The sequence below is a fragment of the Balaenoptera borealis genome (assembly GCF_965194805.1).
Source record: "Balaenoptera borealis genome assembly, chromosome: 12".
NCBI lineage: Eukaryota > Metazoa > Chordata > Mammalia > Artiodactyla > Balaenopteridae > Balaenoptera > Balaenoptera borealis.
In genome coordinates this window covers 16,711,096-16,725,713 of record NC_138869.1, presented here as the reverse complement: position 1 = coordinate 16,725,713, position 14,618 = coordinate 16,711,096, and the positions used below count along the sequence as shown (strand labels likewise).

At 39.1% G+C, this 14,618-nt stretch overlaps 1 long non-coding RNA gene across 1 annotated transcript in view; it reads right to left on the bottom strand.

Moving 5' to 3' along the window:
• Window positions 1-802: 802 nt before the first annotated feature.
• LOC309607158 overlaps window positions 803-14,618 on the bottom strand; it is a 681,872-nt gene continuing 668,056 nt past the window's right edge. Inside the window, exon 12 of the long non-coding RNA XR_014232286.1 lies at window positions 803-12,167. This is a non-coding gene — a long non-coding RNA (uncharacterized lncRNA). The remainder of the gene's footprint in view (window positions 12,168-14,618) is intronic.

Genomic DNA, 14,618 nt, shown 5'->3' with positions numbered 1-14,618 from the left:
CTCTCTCCATGGTGCTGAAGGCCAGTGGGTGAAACAACACAGCCCTCACAGCTTAAACCCATGATTCTTTTCATGAACAGTGTAACTAACTTCATGCAATGATCAAGGTGGATGGCTAACATGTCCGATTTAGCAGTTATACTGTTAGTTCTAGAGGAGTGCCAGATTAAGTTAGATAGTAAGCTTGTCACCAAAGGAGGATTACTTACTTTTTAAAGCCTCCTTCAAGTGGGCTGTATAACAAATTAACTTATAATTAATCAGGAGATTCGGCTGGCTGTGTATATAAAGACACACACATGTCTCAGACTTCACAATAATTTGGAAAGTAGATTGTAATAAAAATATGTTCAGCTGTTTGCCCAGAACATTTAGAAATGAAAATTACTAAGGCTCTGTTGGCTATAAATACATGGGATATGATTTCAACCTCTCATGAAAAAACCACTCCATACTATCTGAAACTCACTATACTTCACTTTGCCTCACTAATGCACTCTCAAAATACAAGGATAGGGCTTCCCTGGTGGCGCAGTGGTTGAGAATCTGCCTGCTAATGCAGGGGACACGGGTTCGAGCCCTGGTCTGGGAGGATCCCACATGCCGCGGAGCGGCTGGGCCCGTGAGCCACAACTACTGAGCCTGCGCGTCTGGAGCCTGTGCTCCGCAACAAGAGAGGCCACGATAGTGAGAGGCCCGTGCACCGCGATGAAGAGTGGCCCCCGCTTGCCGCAACTAGAGAAAGCCCTCGCACAGAAACGAAGACCCAACACAGCCAAAAAAGAAAAAAAAAAAAAAAATACAAGGATATTCAGAAACATTCACATCTTTTAAAGTAAAAAAACCAAAGCTAGAAGGAATAAATGATTATTAAACACTCATACAGTTAAGGTAATTAATTTAATGAGAACTTTACCCCTAACACCTATTTGAGAGCGTATCTGCGTTGAGGGAATGAAAGTTTTGATGGGGATAAAGAACATGTGAGCCCTCTAAGTGGAAAAGGATTGAGTGGGTCAATAGAGTAGGGGACACTTTGGGAACCCTGAGAGTTCTTAGGATCTACAGACTAGAGAGGGAGATATCAGATGGATTTCCCAGGGTCAGTTCTGCGTATCTGTCACTTAAGAAGCTAGGGGGCACAAAATGGGGACTCTCAAAGCTGATCTGTCTCTTTAAAATTCATTGCTTCCTTCTCTATTAATTGTTCATTACCTATGGTTTTTTGCATCCAAGTGTCATCAAGAATTTATTGAGTACCTACTATGTGCCAGACATCACAAAATTATTTTACAGAGATTATTTTATTTAATCCTTAAAACAACGGTAAGTATATAATCCATGCTTTACAGACACAGAAACTGAGTAATTTATCTAATACCACTTAACTTGAAGTGACAGGAATAGGATGTGAATGCAGATATTCTGCCTTTAGGGATAAAGTCCTTAATAAGTATTATGTTTTCTCTGGATTCCTAGTTCTTATTTAGTCTGACCTTCTTCTATGTGGCTATAATTTTGGTTCACCTTAATTACTTTTCTACCTGGATACCTCCCTTGTTCTAGAAATTCCTTTCTGTTTTCTGACCACAGTGTTTTCTGGCTAAGGACTCTATTTGTTCTGGGAGAGTGCTGGTAATTTGCTGCTTCAACCTGTCTCCAGTGACCTTGCCTGTCTTTGGCCCACAGCAACAACTAAGCCTCCAAGTCCTTGATCTGAAAGAGAAGGCACGTAAAGACAGAAGAAGTGAAAGACGGGGAGGTTGATGAGGCCAAAGGCAATATTCTCTTACTTTAAAACCTTAATCTTAACCTTAACTGAAACAAAAGACTCTCCTAAAGTTGACGCTATACCATGACCCTCAGATAAATTACTTAACTTCTCTGACACTATCAGTTAACAAATGATACTTGATGCTACTTTGGACAAAATGAACATGTTCTCTGCTCTTATGGGGCCTACAGTCTATGAAACTCTGGGTAATAATCAAACTCTTGTAGAGTTGTTGTGATGATTAAGGACCCTGTGCTCATAATAAGCAGACATTTGTTACAATTTGGTTTGCTTCTTCTGGGTAGAAATCAAATATTATCTATTCAAATTTAGTTATGCTAAATCTTGCTTCTACGTTGGTACTGCAAGTATTTGAGTTGTGAACCCAAGGCAGCTATTGATCACCTTCCTGTCCTTATAAGCTCCAGCCTAAGTACTGAAGAGTCTGTGGATATGTGAATCGACTAAAGTACAAGATTGAATTGCTGCTGAGTGCTTTTCCTGTACAGAGATTGTTGGTCTTTGCTCTTCTCATTGCCCATGGGGTAAGTGCAAGCCTTTTAAAAGAAAATGAAAAGTGGCAACAGCTATGGCATCATAGTATGTTCCTAACTACATGGAAGAAGACACTGCTAATGGTAGTCTAAGGTCTGTCTCTGGATGGCATGGCAAGAAGAAAGGCTCATACCATCATTCTAGAGCTTAGAATTGTATGAGTAGTCCAGTGATCTTGGGTGAAAGAAATATCCTCTGAAAGTGAAGTATGTATTGATGTAAAGGGCGTCACCTCAATTCTCTGAGAGACAGGATTTATCAAATACAAAGTTGCTACTAACACTGCTAGTCAGCATAGCTCTGCTTCAAAATATCAGGCTTCTTCCCCACACCCTTTCTTCCCCATTCTCACAAAATCCAGCTTCTGAGTGAGGTGAGCAAGTTCATCTCTACCTGGGGCATGGGAGTAAATGGGTCTTATTCACATTCGTGGAGACAAGGATAGTAACCCCTCTCCCCAATCCAAAAGGGTTTCAGGTAGAAGCGTTAGGATCCTTTTGACTGTGAGTGACAAAGACACTATGCAAACTGATTTACACCTAAGGGAGTTTATAGATACGTGTACCCAAATTGTAGGACAGTGAATCTAGCTACAGGGATGGCTGGCTCCAAAGACATTTTCAGGACTCTACGTGTGTGTGTGTGTGTGTGTGTGTGTGTAAAGATAGATACACACATATATATATATATACATACACACTTAAAGTGAAACACTCCAATCTTAAATATACAATCCATTGAGTTTTAATAAATGTATACAACTGTCTACTCAACATAGCAATCAAAGTAAATGAAATTTCTATCACCCCCAAAGTTCTCTCATGCCCCATTCTTATAGACAAATCCTTTCTAAACTGTGTTGACCTAACAGCACAAATTTCAAGAAAAGTTTAAGCTAAGTTTATAAACCCCCTAAAGAATGCCTTATAAGGGTCCAAACATTTAAACACGTTTCCAGTGTTTAATTAACCAATATGAATTGCTTTATTAATATATTTAATCCAAGTGCATGTTTGCCTTATAATCTCATTAAACCATTACTGGTTTTGAATGTTTACAAGTGAGATAATATAAGGCTAATAAAAGTGGCATTTTGGTGTTTAAAGCATTTGATACTTTGGAACTATGTTTTTTACTTTAGCTATGGTTTACATTTTCTAAGCCTTCTCTACGTACTTTGCTGAAGATTAACTGTCTATCAGGTTTATGTAAACAGGAGAACTAAGATTCCTATGCATATTCATTAGTAAATTAAAAACAATGCTTTCCACCAGTTAGCTCTATAAAAGGGAAACAGACCTTGACTAGACATAATGAGGCATTTGTGTTCACTATAACTGTAATTTACTATTACTGTTTGAAGAGCCATCAGTTCTCATTTACTCTGTTAAGTGACAGTAAGTGAGGCTAAAGTAAATTCAAATCAACACTCCTGGGTCACCTTAGTGAATATATGGAGCATACCGTAACATTATTTGAAACAACGGTAATTTTGGTCCTGTTGTGTGATAGCACAAACTACTGGTTTGTCATTTTGCATATCCAGTGATACTTAAAGTGCACGTCCTCGGGAAGGATGAACTTGAGCCATGGCTATGTGTTAGGTGGTCTGTACTCTCATTTAACACATGATGCTCAAGGTGATCCATGGGGCGAGACCGGCTTCACAGTCAAACAGGAATTGCTAACTATTTTAAGATGCTTTAGTAAAAGGCGACTCTGTGGCATATGCAAACCCTAGATTATAATTATGTGTAAATATATATGTAAACATCTTTTTTTCCCTAAAGCTAGTAATAAAGGGAAGAAATCAATAATAATGCAGGGGTTTTTTACAGTTCGCATAATTCGCAGATTATCCAGAGGGTGAATTTTAGAAAACTATAATCCTACAAAACTTAATAGAAAAATAAACTAGAAATTCCTTGACGCTAAAGGTTTTTTAATGGTGTTGCCCCTGCCCTAACAGTTTTTAGAACGCGTGGATTCAGGGGAGACTGGGCCCATGGGACCTTACCTCCTTGCCCTTCAAACTAAACACTTCTGCTTTTACCTAATGAATTATCTGAAGTTCTGGTGAGAGAGAGTCAGAGAGAGAACAGGTCACTGGCCTAGGCTGTACATCACAGAGCCAGTGTACCAAATCCAGTTTATTCTTTAATACAGGCTCCATAACTCTAGTCATATGCAGGTATTATAAACTTGGTTGACTGGTGTTTTTAAGTCACATAGATCAGAAATAGCAAATGTGAGATGGGGTAGCAAAAGTCCAAGAGTAAGCACAATCACTGATACAAAGCAACAAAAAGCAATCACTGATACAAAGCTACAGTAATCAAAAAGGTGTAGTACTGGCATAAGGATAGACATATTGACCAAAAGAATAAAACTCAGAGTCCAGAAATAAACCCATACATCTTTGGCCAATTGATTTCCGACAAGGGTGCCAAGTCCACTGAACAAATGATGCTGGGACAAATGGATTTCAACATGCAGAAGAATAAAGTTAGACCCCTCACCCATACCGTACACAAAAATTTAGTCAAAATATGACAATGATCTAAATATAAGATTTAAAACCTTAAAGCTGTCAGAAAAAAATGTTAAATGTTTATAACCTTGGATTTGGCAGTGGATTTGGCAGTGGCACCAAAAGAATTAGAAGCAAAAGAAACAAAAAAGATAAATGAGACCTCATCAAAATTAACAAAATTTTGTGCATCAAAGAACATAATCAACAATATAAAAGGATAAGCTACAGATTTGGAGAAAATATTTGCAAATCATACAGCTGATAAGGGTTGTAATATCCAGGGTATGCAAAGAACTCCTACAACTCAACAGCAAAAAGACAAACAACCCAATTCAAAGATGGGCAAAGGTCTTAAATAGACATTCCTCCAAAGAACATATATAAATCACCAAGAATCACTTGAAAAAAATGTTCAACATCATCAGTCATTAGGGAAATGCAAATCAAAACCACAATGAAATACCACTTCATTCCTACTGCAATGGCTGTAATTTTTTAAATATGGAAATTAACAAGTGTTTGCAAAGCCTTGGAGAGATTAGAATATTCATACATTGTTGGTGAAAATATAAAATGGTGTGGCTGCTGTGGAAAACAGTTTAGCAGTTCCTCAAAAAATTAAATAAAATTACCTTATGACCCAGCTATTCCACTCTTAGGCATACACTACAAAGAACTGAAACCATGGACTCAAACAAATACATATCCAGACATGTGCATAGCAGCACTGTTCACGACAGCCAAAAGGTAGAAGCAACCCAAGCATCCATCAACAGATGAAGAAGTAAAGAAAATATGATCTATACATACAATGGAATATTATTCAGCCGAAAAAAGGAATGAAATTCTAATATATGCTACACCATGGATGAACTTTAAAAACTTACGCTAAGTGAAACAAGCCAGACACAAAAGGACAAATTTGTATGAAACCACTTATATGAAATGTCCAGAAAAGGCAAGTTTGTAGAGACAGGAAGTAGAGTAAAGATTACCAGAGTTGAGGGTTGTGGTGACGGGAACTTTATTGCTCAGTGGGTACAGAGTTTCTGTTTAGAGTGATGAAAAAGATTTGGACATAGTGATGACGGTTTCATAATACTGTGAATGTAATTAATGCCACTAATATAATACACTTAGAAAATGTTAAAATGGCAAATTTTAACACAGCAATAACAACAAAACCGATGGCTGAAAGACTGGAAATAAGGGATAAATTTTTAAAAATAACAGTAAATATTTACAACTGGTAAAGCCCAGCCGCGCAGTAACTAATCAGCATGGATGCCAACTATAGACATGGGTCCAGAGGTGCTGTGAGTTCAGTTTAATTACTACAATGAATCCAGCCAAAAATTAACAAAGCTCATCTCTGAAGAAGCAAAGAGGAAGAGAGACTCAGTGCCCTCATTACAGTGTGACAGTATCAAAGCACAGCTTGTTTGAACGAAAGAGCTGTGCGTATTTAGGGCCCTCATTTTGTGGATGAGAACAATGACGTATGGAGAGCTGCAATAACTTGCCAAAGCCCCCCTGCATGACGCACAGAGCCTGCACCACAGTCCTGCGTACAGGAACATCTATCTCCCCGATCCTTCCACAACACACATAGTAAAAGGGGGCACAAGAAATCCAGTCTGTATGAATACGAAACAAAGGCTACAAAAAGGAAACATCAATTTCTGTGATTGAAATGACAATATGTGGAACATTTCTGATTTTCTTTTTTCTCATCCAGGTTGCTCAATGAGCTACTCAGTCTACAATTCCACTGACTGCCATTCTTTTAGAAGCAGTGGTATTCCTATACTTCCTTAAGTAGACTGAGGCTGTGAAGTAGAGTGGTTCAGAAAACAGGCAGACAGACCAGCGTTTGTTGTCAGCTCAGCCACGTACCGACGGTATGAACTGGAGCGTAGACTATGATTATGAGCTAATCTTGCTATCATGAATTAAATCTTGCTAAACCTCAGTTTTTCACCTGTAATATGGGTATGATGAAGTATCTATATATGCCTCATGGCACTGCAGTGAGAATGGAATGAGATAGCACCTTTAAAATATCAATGTCTTACATGCAATCAGCACTCAATCAGTGGTAGTTACATTAATTACTCCCCTGACCCCTGCCCAATGGTGCCACTACTGCATCCAAAGGCTTGCCATCCTTATACCTATAGGGAAGACTTTTTCTGACTCCACTTTATTGCATTTCAAATCACTTTAAGTTGCTACTCTAAAAGTATGGTCTTTCATCTTACTTTGCTTCCTTTACAGTTATAAAACCTCCTTTGCAAGTTGTCTGTTCTGATATCGGTCCCGGCATTACAAAGGCATATTAGTCCTCTCCTGCCCCCTACTCCCCATCCCAGCACCCTTTCCTTGACTTTCAGGAGAGAGTAGGACTGACGTACACAGCTGACTGCGGGATGCTGAGGGACCTGCATGTAGCTAACAGTACACTTTTGTAATTTTCACATAGAAGAGAAAAAAAGAAGAGAATGAACCTACTCAAGACCAAAATTCAGTCAGTGACTAAAATGGAAAACTCAATTCTCATACCTTTCATGCTATTCAGGGTCAATCATTAGCCTAATAAGTCTTATACTTGATTGGGATTAATGAAAAACATGAACTCTCCATCTCTCTTAGGTTTCTTGGGAAGACATTGATGGAAGGCCCAGAAACACCCCCATCCAGGGGGGAAGTTACCTCATGGAAATAATCAGAGCTTATTCTTTGTCCCTGTCTCTGTTCAGCCTTGACCTTTAAAACACAAATATTTGGGGGTACTTCTGCCAAATACCTGCCTATAACTAAGCAACACATGAATTTACATCACCTCCTTATAAAATAATAGTCCATCTAAAAAACACTCATGGAAAAACAAAGTCTAGGCTAATACACACTGACAATGAAAGCTCCAGTTCTGACATCGCAGCAATTGATATGCTACATCACTGGGAGCAACATGATTAAAATCAATAAGAGGGCTTCCCTGGTGGCGCAGTGGTTGAGAATCTGCCTGCCGATGCAGGGGACACGGGTTCGAGCCCTGGTCTGGGAAGATCCCACATGCCACGGAGCAACTGGGCCCGTGAGCCACAATTACTGAGCCTGCGCGTCTGGAGCCTGTGCTGCGCAACAAGAGAGGCCGCGACAGTGAGAGGCCCGCGCACCGCGATGAAGAGTGGCCCCTGCTCCCTGCAACTAGAGAAAGCCCTCGCACAGAAACGAAGACCCAACACAGCCAAAAATAAATAAATTTAAAAAAAAAAATCAATAAGAATCTCTCAAAATGAATTCTTTAAAAAAATCTAACACAATATATACTTATATTAATATACTTATAAAAATATACTCGAGATGCACTTTCTATATCTTTCAGAAATCAATAAAAAATATTCTACTTTTTACTATATCCAAGCTGCTTTCTGTTAATTAACAGAATTTCTCCTTATGAATAACTTTTTTTTTTTAATGTGTCTATATAATGGCAAGCTCTTGCTGTCACTACCTTTATATTTTTATTTTTTTGGCCACACTTATGGGATTTTAATTCCCCAACCAGGGATGGAACCCAGGCCCTTGGCAGTGAGAGCTCAGAGTCCTAACCACTGGACTGCCAGGGAACTGCCTACGGATAATTCTTGATACTTTGCTGAAATGCACATCAGGGTACAAAAGGTTTAAGAATTATTTTATGTTCTAACCTAAAAGATCAATTTTTAAAGACTCTAATAACCTTGTACAACGATTCTTCACTGATAAAGAAAATTTACCTTTATTGGGTGAAATATGGATAAATTCATAAACTCATTTAACTAAAAATTCCAGGGCTCTATCTTCAGGTACAGTTTGATCCAGGAGTCAACAGATAGCCTCAAGACCTACCATATTTGATTCTGCTTACCACTTTTGCTTTCATTCAGAATGTTTTTCACCGCTTGCCCTCTGCAGCACCAGGCCTATAGCACCAGTGGCAAGAGGTCTAACTGCTCAAACCATGGTTATCCATTATTCCAGGATTGCCCTCATTACAGTAGTCAAGAAAATGGACAACACCAAGAGCCACACTTGGGTCATATTCTCACCCTTAGAGTCAGGGGATCAAACTCACCCAAAATACGAGGACAGAAAGTGGGAGAAGTCTCCAGAAAACTCAGGCTACTGCTTCCAGAAGACCAAATTCTAAGCAGGCAGAAACAACTTAAACTTTTAGGCCAGGTTAATTGTTTCTCAACATTGAAAACTATTCAGAGCTGTAATTTCAGTTCCTCACAGTGACTTAGAGCCCAGAGTAACATAGCTCTCTATACTGGTGCTTCCCCATTTGTGATATGAGAATATTCAGTTACCTAGCTTGCAGGCACACTATTTACACTTAATGCTTGTAAAATGCCCAAGGCCCAAAACATGCTATATAAATGCAAAGTATCAATATAAATTGTGCTAAAAGAGATATTCCCCAGTTAACAGAAGGAACAGCATGCCTGCAAAGATACATCAAATGCTGTAAAAGAAATGTTAATTTCTTTTCCTCCTCACCACATAATTTAAAAATTGCTTTACCCACATCCTATACTTTAGAGGTTATATTTTCTCTCAGAATGTCTGCACTTCAATCACTTGACTTTCTAAAGGTTATCATAACATGACCTTTTTTTTTTTTTAACCAAGCCAGTTCTAGAGGATGACAGAAGAGTTTGTTAGAATTCCAATACAGTAACAAAATTCTCTGTGCTCTCGCTGTCAGTCCTGAGAAAAACTGATTTTTCAAGTGCCCCTGATAAAGAATTTCAGTCATTTGGATTCTTTTTTTTGTCTTTATTGAAAAATAAAAAGAAGTGTTTTGGGTTAAAGGTATAAATTGCCCTATTTAGGCACAGACACCAATTTAGATCTTAATAGCACATAGTGAAGATAAATGAAAAGCTAGCACCACACGGATACTGCCAGGATGAGAGGTAGAAATCTCACCTGACAGGTGATCAGTGAGGCAGTAAAGGTTAGAAAAATGATTAATGTGGGGGCAGAAGAGCAAAGGACAGAAGAAAAGCCCCAAAAAGCAAAACTCTTTGGGGTGATTTCTTTTATTCATCACAAAGTATAATGATATAGATGTACCAAATTGTCTCTTGTAACTGTCACTACTGGTTGAAGGCCAAGCCAAAGCATTTTCAATTACTGACCTAGTTACATGCTTTGCTGTCATAATGGTGGTTTTCTATTTTTGTTTGGTTTTCACTTTTGTTTTGACTGTTAGCAATGAAAATTAATTTTGGACTAAAGTGCTAAGAAATGGGGTAGAAAGATATTTTTCATTAACTAAGAGTTGGTGAACATTAACGAATGATAATATTCAACAAAGGAGATTACAAAACAGCATGAAATACAGCCCATTTATTTTTAAAAGATGGCTATGTTATATTCGATGGTGCTTTGATGGTGCTTCCTATAGGCCAGACGCTCTTCTGAGGGCTTAACATTTAACTCATTGACTCCTCATTCTATAGGTGGATACCAATAACCATCTAATACATGAGGAAACTGAGGCACAGAGAGAGGTTAAGGAAACTTCCTGTGGTCTCAGTAAGATGGAAAGAGAGAGACGGATGGGTGGATCAATCTGCAATGATGTTTCCCGAGATGTTAATGATGATTCCTTCTGAATATGGGAATAAGATTCTCTGTTATGCTCACCTTGTTATTTAAAAATGCAGAAAAACATAAATATTTCCCATTGAAAAATGTGTATCTTTACATTAGGAAATACACATCAATGCTATTGTCATATTGGGGGTAATGTTTCATATCCTGAACACAGCTTCATGCTTCTTTGATGATTCAGTTACCCCATCAAATATCTTAATCTGACTGTTGCACAGTCAACTCAAACTCAATCAGTTCCAAACGGATGGAAGTTCACCTTCTCTCCAGACCTTCTCCTCATCCTCATTCCTGTTCTTGGTGAGTGGTGCCATCACACCACCAGCCATACAAGAAAGAAACCTGGACATCACCTCAGGTATCTTACTCATTCTGTCTCCATCTGGACAGCCGGTGAGCAAGCTCAATTAATTTCACCACCACCTGGGTCCCAAACCTATACTTTCCTCCTGTTTGCCCTTTCTCCATCACCATCTTTACCAACCTCGTTAAAACTCTCAGTATCTTCTGCGAGCATTTGTGCAATAGCTTCCTAACTGCTTTTGCTCCCTCTATCCATCACATTCACTCTCTTCTCTCCATCCTTCTAATCTACCTTCCATCTTGCCTACAAAGCTACCTTTGTGGGAATATAACCATATCATGCTCCTGCTTAAAAATCTAGGGCTGCTCCCTCTTATGAAAAACAAAAACCAAACTCCTTCACATTAAACAGAAGGTCCTCCATGATCTGGATCACACATACCTTTCTCATTTATAGCACATGCCTCCCTGTTGCTCTGTTTCCTCCTGCATGGGGTTTTCTGGGCTTACACAACCATATACTAAGGTCTCCCACCTCCAGAACTTGACTTATACTATTCTCTCTGTCTGCAATGCCTTCTGCTGGATTTAAATCTTTCTACTCTTAAGCCCTAGAACAAAGCCTAGCATCCATTCATTATTCAATTAATATTTATTAGCCACTTGTTATGCATCAAGCAATTTGGCCATGCAGGTAATATAAAAGTAAACCTAATTAGACCTGATTCTTGCAAAAGGTGACCAGCTCCCTCCAGTTTGCCCAGAACTTTCCCAGTTTTAGCACTAAAAGTCTCACATTCCAGGAAACCCTTCAGCCCTGGACAGCCCAGGGCAGTTGATACCTCATTCCTGCATTCCATAAACTTACATTCTAACCAGAGAAGTTGGTTAATAAATGGCCGTTGAATGAAATTAGTAAATAGAGATTTCTTTTTATAGCAACTGAGGATGGTCATTACACACATATTTTATCTTTATATAATTTTACAATAAACCTGAAGTCAACTTTATGATGAAGAGAAAAACACTAAGTAGCATAATACACTAAATACAAATCCTAGCATGAAGTGAACCAGATTATCTGACTTGTGTAGTACAGAGGAAGCCAGAGCAGCTTGTGAAGGGCTCCCTGAAGAGAGGCAGGTGAGAAGAGAACAAATCTTTGTCTCCCACCAAGGAAGTGGAAACTCACCTTGTGTCTATTCCCATGACACGTGGCCAGCAGGACAAAATGCTCCTGAAATGGTTTCAAGGGAGGATGCGGTGGAAATACAGGAAATAAGGGAGAGGGAGTTCTTAGCCTCTGTCACTGAAACTCTTCATTATTCTCATCTGTAAAATGGCAGTAATAAAGATACTTAACTCACAAATTTTTTAAAAGATTAAGTTAATTCAATGTATCTAAAGCGCTTTGGACAGTGCCTGGCACATGGTAATACTCGGTCAGTAGCAGTTAATACCACCACAACCTCACTACTCAACCTAAATGTGGACCAGAAACACACACAGAGGAGCTGGAGATAGTGGGGCTGACGGAGCTCAGCATCTCTATCCTCAGCCTTATCCAAGAAGAGGCCTATGGCAGGAGGGTAGAAAGAGGGCTTGGATTTCTACACCTACCAGGTTTCCCAGCATGCACTGGGGAGCAAAACAGTTTAAGACTTAACCTTCAAACCTACCCTGCTTCAACTCCTGAAAACACCTGCATCTCCATGAACATGTGCTGACAGGATCAGATTTTTAAAAGATGTGTCATGCACTGAGAAAGAAATCCCTCTTTCAAAATATTCCAAGACAAACTATTCTATATTAATAATAAAAATAAAACTTGGTAAATAAGGAAATTATTTTTCACTCTTTAGCTAAACATTATTGAACTTGAAAGTCATGGTAAACTGAGACTTTTCCACACAGGTTAAAATTAGCCCTGATAAGCCAAGAGCAGAACATGCATCTTTTGCCAAGAGGCTTAACACACAATCTGATATTTATACTCTAGAAAGAGGAATACAGTCATGTCCTTTTAAAAGTTAGTTGAATTAAACAGGCAAAATAGTTAAACTAAGTATATGCATTGACAAGTTTCTGGCTCCCTTTAAAAAAAAAAATTGGTTATTTTGAGTTAACTCAAATATGGAGGAATAATACACTCAGGGCTCAGGCACCAAAACTGCAACCAGATGGTAAGACGAGTCCATCTGAGTTCAACGGTTTGCGTTCCAACAATGCCCAGATGGGGTTCTTGAGTGTGTCGGGCCAATACAGCACATGCCTGTTCTTCAAGCATCTTGCCCAAACATATGGCCTCAAGGAAGTACAGCTGATTATTGGGGATTGTAATTGGAACTCAAATCTCAGTTACATTGACGGTTAAAAAATTTGAAAAACAGATGGTTTGAGTAAAGATTCACCAGGCAGAGGAAGGTAGAGTAGGGGTGGGGCTCTCTGCGTGGGAAAGACCAAAGACAAGCAATCATCCCCGAGGGAAGCGCAGACGCTTTTCTGTAAGGCTTCTGCCAAGGCTCCTTTCCAAGAGCCCCTACTCTCACAGCTCTGGGCAAATGAGAAAATGGCCATATTTTTCACGAACAAAACTGCATCCCACATTCCATCGGAGACTTTTCCAACCCTTTCCCCTACCTCTGCCTGCAGTACAACAAACAACCCCTTTTTAATGCTGTGTGTGTATGTTTATATTTAAAGCCTAGTCACCACTTTCAAAATGTCTAACACTTTCCTGGACCACAGTGCCTGGGTTATTTTAACATTGCCTAATTAAACAGACACAAAAGTAGCCAATGGTTTACTAATCTGGTTTCCAATAGAAATCACAGCAGGCTGAATAGAAATAATTCAGTATCTCTAAAGAGAAATTGATTGTGAGCTTCCTTGTAGCTCTACAATCAGTAGACTAATAAGGCATGTACCATAGAAGGCCAAATGATATTCCTCTTACCTAATTATCCAATACCAATGAATGTGGCTAAAAATTCTTAAGAGCCTTAACAAGACTGAAGAAGGATAGGAGAGGGCTAGATCTTGACCTCCCATGCCATCTCCTCCATTATTCTCTGTGCTTGGTCCCTCTGTATTTTTCTGTTCTTCCAACTAGCCAAGTTCTACATCTCAGAGCCTCGGGCACATCCCCCCAACACACACACACACTGCTCCTGCTGCTTGCATGCTTTTACTACCCCTTTTTTGCTCAACTCTTACTTATTCATCTCTTTTGGCCTTTGAGCAACAGTTAGTAACTTCCTTGGGAAGCCTTCCCTTTCTCTCTGGAACAATTGGGGACCCCATTATAGTTGCTGAGCCTGGAGTATTTTTCCCTTCACATGTCTCATGACAATTGCAGTCATTGTGTAATATGTGTCCCCCACAGTTGGATGACAGTTTTAACTTACAGCTCCCTTCCAGTTCCTGGTACAGTGCCTGGCATCTAGGACTTGTAAACATATTTATATTGAATGGACATTCTTAATGAATGACTGATGGGGTAAGTAGATGAGAGGCAGACCATGAATAGGGCAAAGGCCCTGATGCTGAACACATCGGTGTAGCCAACACGAAGTAAAAATCTGTTAATGTCATGAGAAAACTGAATCATGGATTTTCACTAAACTTGTTTCCAGAATTACCTTCTTTAAAAAAAATACAGACAGTTGAACATTTAGCAGAGAATTTCATTGCTTTAATACCAATTCCAGTGTGTTTTTGAAATTACATCCTTACAATTTTGACACCTTCACATGCCAAATATTTATTAATGTGTCTTAAAGT